At 43.4% G+C, this 10,207-nt stretch overlaps 1 long non-coding RNA gene across 1 annotated transcript in view; it reads left to right on the plus strand.

The window, feature by feature from the left end:
* The window catches only part of LOC147262809 (uncharacterized), a 46,798-nt gene extending 37,624 nt beyond the window's left edge, over positions 1 to 9,174 (plus strand). Inside the window, exon 3 of the long non-coding RNA XR_015112484.1 lies at positions 7,019 to 9,174. This is a non-coding gene — a long non-coding RNA (uncharacterized LOC147262809). The remainder of the gene's footprint in view (positions 1 to 7,018) is intronic.
* The last annotated feature ends 1,033 nt before the right edge of the window (positions 9,175 to 10,207 follow it).

Below are 10,207 nucleotides of genomic sequence, written 5' to 3' on the forward strand. Positions count from 1 at the left end.
TCGTTAGCTCTTTTTTGAGATAAATACGCATTTCCAGGAGGGGTAGGCGCCGCCTGTTTTGGGCTTTTTTTTCTTTTTTTGTTCTTATTATTTTCTTTTCTTTTTTAATTTAACAAAAGAAACACAATTTACAAACAACATGGTATAAATCCGTCTAACTCTTTTTTTTTAATCATACTCTGATCATGAACCCTCCCTCCTCGCGCCTCACCACCTACATTGACAATAAATTACCGCAAATAAAGCCTCTCTCGCTCGAAGCAAAGTCGGCAAATGGGTCTCTTACCTGTCCTGCTCCTTGCGCGTCCGTAACTGAACCTTTCGGTTCTTTTAGACTCCTCCAGCGAGCAAATGAATCCCCAAGAATCACTCGCGCTGCACCGAGCCTTTTATCGTACTTTCTCTTATCAGTTGCTTTTCTATAAAAGACCTTTTTCTTTTTGCTGTGTTTTCCTCTGGATTCATGCTCGTCCTCCTTGATGCTGCTCTCCCAACACCGATCCAACATGGCGTTGATACCCGCTTGAGGCTTCCCGGTCTCAGCCTTTTGACGGACCGCTAAGCTGCCCAATCAGGTGCATTCTGGTTTCGGCAGTTGATGGACAGCTAAACGGGACAACGGATCTTGCTGGTAGCAGTTTTTGATTGGGTGGAGGTAAATTCGGCCCTGCAGCCATTATGTAGTAGGGGTTTTGATGCTTCCTTTTTTAAACAAAATAGTTTCTTGATTGCCATCGAGCCATCGTGACAAATTCAGGGATTATAACAAGAAGCACTTAGAAATCTGGGAGCCTACCTCTCCTGTCAGGTCTATATTTCTTTGCAATGGGCAAAATCAAGAAAGACCAAGTCAACTTGACTTTAACATCTTTTTTTCTTCTCGATTCATCAACTGGCTTTGTCCTGAGCGCTTTTATGAGTGCAGATTGGAGTTTGGCAACACCATGGTTTCTTTCCTTTTGTTAATCAAAAAAAACAAAAAAAAAACAGATTTATTCGCTGCTAAGTTTTAAAGTAGCACATTTCTCCACATATTTGACGCTCTCCCTCTCTGAGCGACGCTCGTAGCTGCTCCGTAAGGACGCTGGTGTGTGTAATAGGACTGCTTTGGAGGAGCTCTCCCCCAGCTGCCGTGCTAATTGAGGCGCAGAGACAAGCCCCAGCCAGATGGAGGGAAGATGCCGCAAATTGATTCCTCGCATTCGTCTTCATTAAGGTCTCGGCTCTGGGGCTGTGTGAGGAGAAAGAGAGGGAGTGGAAGTCTGTGGAAAGGAGGGCAAAGGAGACCCTCTTGAGCCCTGAGGACGTTGCTCTGATGAGGTAAATTCTGACTTTCCCAAACAACGGTGTGTGCGCTCTCATTTTTTCGGCGTGTGTGTGGTAGCAGTCAGAGGGAAGAGGAAGAAACACTGAGTTCCAGTCATTCTTTATCTTTACCTCAGCATGTGCTGTAACTTCAGGAAGGTGGAAATCCACCCTGCCACTTTTGCTCCCTCCCTTCGCCGTTTTTTTCTTCTTCTTCCACTTCTTTTTTTTTTTCATTTTTTTTGACCCACAACTCTTGATCAAACCCCAGCTTCCCCTCAGCCTCCAGCAGTGCACAGCCAGTTCTCTGCCACTTTCAATTATGTGTTAGCAGCTTCCACTAACTAGGGCCCAAAAGGTGCGACGTGACACAGAACAGGAGAAAAGTTCCCTCTGTACCAGCAAAGCCCCACATGTCCATCCACTTTTTTTTTTCTCGCTTTTTTTTTAAATCCCCTCCCACCTCTATTTGTCTCGGCTACAATGATGCAGCATCTGCAATTACCAGACAACCCAGAAAGGATGATCTGTCACTTCCACAAATTACATTCCCCCATACTTAATAGGCCCCATGTTTATGTAACGACCCCTCAAATCCTCACCGTGGGAGCACTAACACTCTGTCTTCCTGTCATGTGTCGGGACTCCACACATCCTTCACCGTACGTTAGCCGCGTGGCGCATCGCGAGAAATACTTCAAACAAATAATTAACAGATATATATTTATCTATCGATATGTGCAATCATTTTTCAAAGCGTAGTGTTAAAAAAAGAGGATTTGTCAACAGTGATGTGTGTGTGTTGATAACATGAAAGAGGATTTTTTTTTTTTTTTTTTTTTTTTGATGGCAGGGGACGGCTGGCAGGCAGGGGTGCGAACGCCACGGCTGGTTTAGCTGAAGGTGGGCGGATGGTAGCACGGGAGGGAGCGCGGATTGCCGTTTGATGTTTCATCTATTATTCCTGCCACGTTACCTGGATTATGTGGCGATGGACTTGTGTGTGTGTGTGTGTGTGTGTGTGTGTGTGTGTGTGTGTGTGTGTGTGTGGTGGGGGGGTTACTTCGTCCTGTCACCAAGCTGTCTGGAAGGGATTTTTTTTTTTTCACTGTCTGTCTCCTTCACCTCCCTCCTCCTCCTCTCTCTCTCCATCCTTTCTTTCCCTGTCATCCTCCCCCTTTCTCCCCCATCCTGTGTCATCCTACCACAGGCCCAAATCCTTCTCCCTCTTTTTTTCTTTCTTTCTTTCTCTCTGTCCATCCATCCATCCTTCCCATCCTCTATCAAGCTCTTCTTTTCCCCGGCTCTGTTTCTCCTCTGTTCTGCGCTGACATTAAGCAGCTTACGACGTGTCTTGTTGCAGGCTTACAGTGTGCTGGATGCAGACTTATACTGTCATTCATTATACAGGTACTTTGTGAGTCAGAGCCTCGCTGACTACTTGCACTGTGCGCGCTGCTACGATTTACATATCTGACTGAAACCTGGTGACATCATGCAAAGAATTTCGCAGGTACAGTATCTCTTCAGTCTCCGAACTGAGGCTGTGGATGATTTTGTTTGCCCTGCACTTGCAGTAAATTACTGAGCGTTGCAAAGCAGTAGTCACATCTACGATCAAATACTTCGTGAGTTCACGGCAGAAAATGCAGAACAGTGTTACGGTCCTGCTTCTGGTGGACCGTTCCACTAAACGCCTCGATACATAAACTTTTACTTTTTCCCTTTGGATGTAACAAGTTCACACATTTCACAGGCTTACGAGCAGATTGCGCTAAAGTCTTTCTCGCGAATGTTGTGCAAGTAGGCAGGTGTCAGAATCTGACACATATCTTTGGACCGGATCCTGATGCCCCGCTCACACGTACTACACAGGCAGCACAGAACATACTAACCTTCCGTCCCTCCAGCCTGAAGCGTCTCCAGCATTGAATGTATAAACTAGTTCTAGTTTAGCAATTTTTTTAAGCCTCCACTTCTGGTAAGTGACAGATACAATCTATGCAGTGCTGCAGGGATGACGCAGGCCAAACCAGAAGTGGCATTCTCGGCAAAGACAGGGTGACTGGACTTCCGCTGAAAATAAGCTCTGTGGCTAACAATACTTTTACATGCTTTAGAGTGGAGAAGAAGCCTTCGTGGAAGTCCGTCATCTCTACGATAGTTGGACGTCAGAAAGTTAAACTTTTTTCCAGGTTGTGCAGTTGCTGGTTCCCTTGGTGAATGAATATCTGCCTCTCCAGTGTTTGAGCCTGTATGGGAAGCGTTGTCCTTTTTCTAAAGTTTCCTCTCCAGTTTCTCACAGATACACACAGTATCGCAGTACTGTACTTCACGTTTAACCCACATTTCCTCTAATTAAATGGGAACAAGAGGACGGTTGTACGCCTCGGCGGCGGTGTTGCGCTTTCGGGTCAAACGCACAACACGTCATCTCATGAATGCCCCGAGGATAGCTTTTTAAATTGGGTACAAATAACCACTTGCATTGTGAGGGTCAGGGGTCAAGGTCGTCATGACTTTGACCCGTTCTCATATCTGTGAACCGCCTGGAGGGAATTTCATTACACCACCGTGAAGGTCATTGTGAGCTCACAAACACCTTTTTTCCCTTTCCTCTAGAACGATTATGTCAGCGTTGTCGTGGTCATGTCAGATGCATACAGGAGAGTAGAGCGCCGTAGGGATGGCGCATTTTGTTGGCGTGGATTTTATTCGTTTTTTTTTTTGTCTCTCACACCCATTTTTCTTCCCGGTTATACCACTTTCTCCCCGTCACAGTCGTCGATCGCATAACTCACAGCGAGAGTCTTCACCAGGAGGACGTGTAGCGCGTGGGAGGATCTAACAAAAGCTCCGCCCCCCCCCTGTTAGGCAACACAATAGATCAAAAGGGTCAAAGGTCAGCTTCGCTGTGATATAATTTTATGCAGGAACTCTACTCTGGACATGATTGGTGTAAGAATGCAGTTTGTAATTGTAGTTCAACTTCATAATGAGATCAGTATGTCATTTTATTTCATTATACTTTGACTTACATTAATTTTGACCGCCTGACATCAGATCTAATTTGAAGCGTTTTTTGTTTTTTTTGTTTTAAATTCGGGCAATTCCATGAATGATTGATGTATTCTTAGACATGACGCGGATCAGGAAGGAGTTTCAAACCCTCAGCCCTATCAGGGAAGCCATAACCATCCGTTTTGAAAAAAATAAAAACCCAAATAATTGGTAGTGGTTGTAGCTCACCCTGTCTCTTTATGACTCGAGTTAATTATGCATCCTCACCAATGATGCTTGAAGTTATTATGTTTAATAATGTATCTTTTTATAGGCTCGCTCATCATCAGCCTCCCAGCGTCCATAAGACCAACACTCAAAGTGATTTAAAAGACACTAAATGTATGCGTTTTCATTAAATGCATCAACAATGCAAGTTTTTTTTTTTTCTCTCCCCTTCACATTTAGAAATATTAGTTTACATGAAAGGAGAGTATTATGTGTCTCTGTATTACCAATTCCCTTTGGTATCTTATTCCTCCTTAATGTTTTTCCTTTTCCAATTTGTGTTTTCCTTCACGCGCCTGGGGTCTCCATGTATACTTCCTGCTTGCGCATTTTTAATTTCATCTGATCTGGGGCCTGGGGATTTGGCAGCCGTTTCAACACAAAGGCCTGATGCCTGTGCCTTTGGAGCTGACCTCAGAGCAGCTTTGCATCCCTCGAGTGCCCGTGGGCTGCTACGTGAACGCCTACTTACATACTCCACCAGGGCAGCTGGGTCACCTCACCATATAGCTTACTATGGAAATACTAACCACCTTTTCATCTGATTCTGTCAAGCTTGGCCTTTCCTTCTGTTGCTCTACCTTCCATTCGCTCTCTCTCTGTCTCTTTATCACTTTCATTCCCGACCATCTTCTCTGGTCTTCTTTCATCCAGTATTGATTTCAGATTGCTGTATCCCCCCCCCCCCCCCCAAGTATATTTGTAGATACCAGAACTCATACCAGGCAGTTATGTTTGTGGTTTTTATTAAATTCTGTCCATCATTGCTTCTCATCTAGCTTCATATTTTCAAGGGAAGGTGAACGACACGTTTCATTAATTCCACTCTTTCATTTTATCTATCGTGACCTTTTGCCCTCCTTTTGTTTGTCATCATCAATGACGTAAATACCTTTGTGTGTTGCTCTTTTCATGTTTTTTTTTTTTTTTTTTGCCGTCTACGGTGAGGAAAGGTCTCAGCGGTTAAAATAAAAAGGTGGGTAAACTATGAATGTCTGCGGCAGCGCTCTCTCGGCATTATAAAAGTGGTGGATACGCTATAAAATTCAGTCTCCCGTATATGAGACTTTATATATGAGACAAGAACAAGTATTGGACCCATTTGTAACCTCTCTTCTTGTTTTGTTTTTTATTGAGGGAGGTTTTGAAAAATGGTCGTTCTTGTCACTGTATGACAACCGCTTCAATCTTGAGCCTTCATACCTGGTAGGATTGCTGGGCAGGTTAGAAAAATACAACTTATATCGCCCTACGGTTAAGGAAGACTTCTTTAACCTGTGCCGTGACAAGTCGGTCATTAACAGATGAGTAAATGCTGCATTTAAAAATAAATAAATAAAAGAGCCGCCACGACAGCCCTGGAAATCACTGATGGCGAAGAAGATTTGGCCCAAATGTGGCCCGCATCAGAGCCGGAACTGCCAAAAGTGGCCCAGAGGAGACCCGGATGTAGCTGGTATGTGGGATATGGGCCACATTTGGACCAAATATTCATTGCAGGCAGTTTTAAGTACTACAAGACTACTACTAAGACTCTTACCCAGCCTATGGGGAGGGATCCCCCCCCCCCCCCCACACACACACACACACACAATGCACCCCGAGAGGAAGGAGGAGGTCAATTAGACAGAAAAAGATTGCGGAGCTTGACTGTAGACGCTACGGTGGGTCAAACCGCTGTTCTAGTTGAACTCCAGCTTATTGACCATGAAATACGGCGTCAAACAGAAGACAGGATGTCAGCGATGTCAAAGAGTCATAATTTATCAACAAGGTTTCCCGTGAAGGCCGTGCATGAACCTGACACCCACGTGCTGATCCTGCTCGGCAACCACTTCTGTAAGGCGCTGATATTTTTTGACCCGTTCTCCTCCGCCGATCGTCAGATCAAGACAAGATATCGGTTTTCTCTCCCGGGGTCTCAAGAAGAAAAAAGCTACGGACATTGAAAAGTTGACACTATTAGCGAGGTAATCTATGCGCAATTAAGTGTGCCGCCTCTGTTGGAGATGCAGCCGACAGATGTTTCATCAGTGTTGATGGAGGAAACTACAAACAGATGCTGAGGGTCACTAGTCTGGGGAGACGTACTTAATGATGATGTAATACACAGTATAGCGCGCACGGGTTTGTATGCATATGACTTCCTTCTCAGCAAACCACTCGTGGAATTCTGCTCCGTAGCGTAGTTGGATCTGCTATCAGAGTTTCAATCGTAGTGGCGGATTTAATTAAAAATCTGTTACCCATTACTCTTAACTGATTTCATTACTGGCTGAGAGTAGAAAACCACCACCTTTAAACCGCAAATGAACTTGGTTCGTCAGTTGGATCAGCTGACTGACATGATCCTAAAATACGCATTTAAAAAAAAAAAAAAAATTCTTATAAAATAAACTAAAATTCTTTTTTTTTTTCCCAAAAGGTCTCCCGCCGGTATACTCCACCTTCAGCCTCAGTTGCAAGTAGAGGCACATAAAATTGGAGTTGAGGCCGGAAGAAACGACGTGCCAAGGAAGAACCCAGTTTGTTTAACGTTACAAGCGTCTGAGTCCATTTCTTTTTAATTAATTTCTCAGGAATAATTACATGGACCTTCGTGGAAAAAAAAAAAGTGCTGGCGTATATATTAACAGTGGGGAGTTAATTTAGGTTTGGCAGGAAAGCGCCATAAACTGGCAGAACTCCTACTTGCTATTAGCTCGCTAGGCAGAGCCGGGTGATCAATTGTTGAGGAAAAAAACCCCAACACCGGTTGCTTTGGTGAGGTGTCGGGCCACCTGGAGCAGCCGCAGCGGCTCCAGTGCACCTCGGCAAGGATTCTTCAAGTCTCTGGAGCTCTGCCAGAGGAATGGAAACCAGTCTTCCTAAAGAACCTACCTCATTTTAGTTTTTGGAAAGTGCCATCAAACTTTTATATCCGTTTCACCACTCACTTAGGCAACCCTTGAAAGGCGAAAGTGGCTGTTTAGTCCAGGAGTTTTATGAAATTTAAGTATTTGGATTATTCCAATCATGCATTGAAGGCCACAGAAATATCGATAACAAACAGGGTCCTCTTTAAAGTACCGCCATCTAAGTTTGCCTGTGTCTTTAAATGACTGGCTGCAAGCAGATTAATTGATTCTAATCAAAACCATCACACTCAAGAGTTCTGGTTATATTTTGGAAAGGAGATAGAAGAGAGGAGATGAGGAGTGCGATGGACAGAGTTGGAGGAGGGGTGAAGGAGAGCGTCAGACAGATAAGACGAGCCCTCGTGTCACGTTGGAATCATCAGATATGAGATCAGGGTCAAGTTGGGTTTTTTTTTTTTTTTTTTTTTTTGGACAAAATCTTATTAAACAAAAAAAGGTACACTTCTGAATGAGGACCAGTATTTTCCATAAAATCCTGTTTGATGGACCTCAATGTGGCTCTAAGCTATTCCAAAATTCACCAAACACATGAAAACATTCAGATTTGTATCTTTTTTTTTTTTTTAAAACGTTGAATTTTCTTACTCTTGAAAAATAAGAACAAAAAGGAAACAAAATCACCCCCGAACTACTGTAACTCAACCTACCATATCTGAACCAAATTGTTCACGTGTGTGTGTGTGCGCGCGCCTCTATGATGTCCTAGATGATGCAAAGCTGCATGTCGAAGCAGCATGTGTAGTTACCACAGTTCCTTCTATATTTTGCCCTGAGGTCCCTGCTCAGTAATGCTTTCAGCTTTCAATAAATTCTTAATTTCCCACAAAAAAAATAATTTTTGAATGTTTTCAGGTTTTTTTTTTCCCCCTCTTAATTGGGGATCAGAAGCACCCTGTATTTAGTTTTTGAATGATACATATTATTTAAAAAAAAAACAACAACCCAATAGTAACAAACTTTTGTGTTCTGAAATAATTTCTGAAATGCGGGTAACAATTTTTATGTAATTATCTTGCAAAGCTGTAATAATAGGTTATCGAACAACAGTGCAAGTCATGGGTTCATGTGCGCGTGTGCACACAGGCACACACACACACACACACACACACACGCACACTTCATTTCACTATAAAATGCAGTCCAGTGTTCCCACTCTGTAAACCGTGAAGCACCAACCCACACGCCTCATTCACTCCAGCGTGCAGCAGAGAGCAAGGCGGCTTTGTAAACATCCCCACTGAGAAGGAGGCGTACTTCTCCGCCGTGACTCATCTACATGATTTAAAAATACAAAAAAAATTAAGACGGAATGACTCGTCTTTAAGGTCGCGCCAAAAAAGTAAAAAAAATGTTTACCGCGTTTATGTTAAGCCGCTCGAAACTGAGTGTTAACGCGCGGTGGAAATTAGAGTGGGGAAAAAAAATGGATGATAAAATTGTTCCAATATATAAAAAAAAAAAAGGACAAATACGAGAGCAGGGAGAAGGATGGTGATAAGAAAAGCTCTTAAAGGCCAACAGAAAAAATGAGTGTGATAACCAAACACCAGTAAAGAGCTCGGGAATACACAAAGAAATGAGATTCACAAAACGCTCAACCCCTCCTCCTCCTCGGCATTCGTTTTCCTGTTACTGTAATTTACTTCCATTTCTGCAGTTTTCTTGCCCGTATGGAATTAAAATACACTCAAATATCAAATGCGTTCGTTTGTTGTTGTTTTTTCCAAAGCGTTCTCTCCTGGATTTTTTATTTATTTATTTATTTTTTATGAGGTCACGTCGAGACAATTTAAGAATGACATTTGGTAGATGGGGGGGGAAAAAAAACCACACATTTGGATACAATGAAATATTGATCAAAGAAGAAACCGATCAGAGGGAGAAAAAAAAAAGATAAAATATAAATGACTGTCTGATTTATTCATCCACACTTAAATTCCTTTTTCTCTGCTTAACTCTAGCAGTCCTGTGTCCTGAGAGCTGAGAGAAGACGCACCTCTCGCCCTCTGTCTTCTTTGTCCTTTCTTTCTTTTCTTTTTTTTTGAATTTTAAGTGTCTGATCCAGTAATGCTGTGGATTGGGAAAGCAAGTTTACCAGTTTTTCACCGGGCATATGTGGAAACCACGCCCGGCCGAGCACATCATCCAACCTGCCCCTGGATTGAGATCCCAGAGGATCGGCAGTTGTTACGCCACACATCACCCAAGCTGCTGAGTCTGGCTGACGGCCACTGTCTGGAGCCTGTTGATGAACTCTAACTGACCTCTCCTATATCCTACTCACCCCCCACACACACATTTTTATATTCCTTTGGGAAAATATCTGTCACAACATGCGCAGTGTATCTGAGCCACACTGTGTGTGTATCGCCACGTTAACAACCCGCTCTCTTGCAGGTAACAGGCCCATTATTCTGACATGACTTCACGTGGAAAGTCACAAAGTTGGGTTTGCTCTCTCCCAGTGGTCATTAACAGACAAAACTCCACCCAAGTTTTGTCTGTGGCATTTGTTGGACTATTAGCGGTAGAATTTGACCTCGCTTGGTGGAAGGGCGTCGCACTGGACATGGAAGAAACCATTACATTTAACGTACAAGCATAAGATATGAGCTTCAGAGAAGTGATGGCGAACAACTCAGAATATGGCACGACTTCTAGTAATGCGTAGAACTTTGTGCACACACTTGTAGTCG

This window comes from Aulostomus chinensis, chromosome 4 (genome assembly GCF_037954235.1).
Source record: "Aulostomus chinensis isolate RoL2024-O1b breed Wild chromosome 4, RoL_Achi_v1.0, whole genome shotgun sequence".
Lineage (NCBI taxonomy): Eukaryota > Metazoa > Chordata > Actinopteri > Syngnathiformes > Aulostomidae > Aulostomus > Aulostomus chinensis.